At 56.2% G+C, this 1,695-nt stretch overlaps 1 protein-coding gene across 1 annotated transcript in view; it reads right to left on the bottom strand.

Annotated features, from left to right (window-relative positions):
* ODAD1 (outer dynein arm docking complex subunit 1) overlaps positions 1 to 1,695 on the bottom strand; it is a 22,832-nt gene that overhangs the window by 5,378 nt on the left and 15,759 nt on the right. The gene's annotated exons all lie outside the window — the stretch shown is intronic.

The raw sequence follows: 1,695 nt of genomic DNA, 5'->3' as shown, positions 1-1,695 counted from the left end.
AGTTTTTTTTTAATGCTACGGCGACGACCGAGGGGGGGGGGCGGGGGGCGGGGGGCGCGGGGGGGGGGGGGGGGGCTTTGGGGGGGGGGCCTGGGGGGTGTGCTGGGCCATGGAAGGGACTGATGCGGCATTGCTGCAGGGCACGCACAGGGGCGTCCGGGAGGCCTGGGCATGACCGCGTGAGCCATGGACCAGGAGGCGGGATGGTGAGGAGGGTACAGTCAGAGATTATACTCAGGCCCAGAAGGGGCAGACCCAGGTGATAAGGTAATGGTGCTGGAGTTTGGGGGTCGTGTGGTTGGAAATATAAGAGGCTTGAACCCTTCAGGGCCTCATGTTGGACAGACGGATGACATCATCAGCACTGATGTGCACACCCTTTTGAGGTATCGCGGACGCTCTAGAAACCTCTGTCCCTGAGCCCCTTTGGGCCTGCCCGTCGGAAAATGTGGCTTTTAAGCTTTTGAACACAGCGCGGCGCACTGTAAATTCCGAGGGTCCCAAACCTACTTCCCAGGTCACAGGGTCAAAAGTCAGAGGGTCATCATATCAGGAGACTAGCAGGCCAGTGTCCTCAGGTCCCTGCCCATGGACCATTCTAGTTCCCACCTTCACAGCTTTGCCTCCACCCAGAGCACCAGCTTCTTGCTCTGTTCAGATTCCTTTAAGACCAATGCACATCAGTCCTCCTGGGTGGGAAGCCTCCTCTGGTGCCCACAAGCCCCAGTGACACCTCCAGGTGCTGGTGGCTGCCCTTCAGGGATTAGGACTCACAGCTCTTTCTGTGCCTTGGGCTCCATGCCAACCGGGAGACAGGGAAGAGGGGCCCCGACTTGCTGAGAGCCAGGCCCTGCCGTTATTATGGTCATGTCACAGTGGAGGAAACAGACTCAGAGAGGGGACGCGACCTGCCCCGGGTCATCCAACAAGGAGGCGCTGGAGACCCTCGCTGGTCTGACCGGGAGTGTCGGCGGGCTAGCCGCGCAGGGCCTTCCAGCTGAGACCACCCTGTTCTTGTACCCAGCTGCACCGCCCACCGCCATGGGCAGAGGCTCCCACCACATGTGGCACTTGGCAGAAGAGAGGAGCCGGGCCACTCGGATTCTCTCTCTCAGAAACCGAATTGAGAAGGGCTAAGAATGCAAGAGCAGGGAGCTGCAGCTAGAAGGATGCGCGGAGAGAAGCCACAGAAGGTCATGTTCTGAAGGTCAAGTTCCCTGGAAGCCATGCATGAGCAGAAGCTGTGAGATGCAGTGGGGGCTCTGAAGGGGTCGTGGCGGACCAAAGGCGAGAAACTGCAGAGTCAGCCCCAAGAAGGAAGGAAATACTGATCTGGGCTACAACATGGGTGAACCCCGAAACTGCTACATTCAGCGAAGGAAGCCAGACACCAAGTCACTCGCTGCCATGAGATGCCTGGAACAGGGAAGTCGGTAGACACAGGAAGGAAACCAGTGGTTTCCAGGGAACTGGGGAAGACAGAGTGACTGCATATTGGGTACTGGCTTCCTTTTGGGGTGATGGGAGCGTTTTGGACCCAGAAGCCAGTGTCCTAAATGCCACTGAACTGTACATTTCAACGTGGTAAATTTTGTTATGTGTGTCTTAGCAAAGAAAGAAAGAAAAAGAAAGAAAGAAAGAAAGAAAGAAAGAAAGAAAGAAAGAAAGAAAGAAAGAAAGAAAGAAAGAAAGAAA

Source organism: Neomonachus schauinslandi, chromosome 16 (assembly GCF_002201575.2).
Source record: "Neomonachus schauinslandi chromosome 16, ASM220157v2, whole genome shotgun sequence".
Lineage (NCBI taxonomy): Eukaryota > Metazoa > Chordata > Mammalia > Carnivora > Phocidae > Neomonachus > Neomonachus schauinslandi.
The sequence above is the reverse complement of the archived record's forward strand: the minus strand, read 5'-3'. Positions and strand labels throughout refer to the sequence as shown.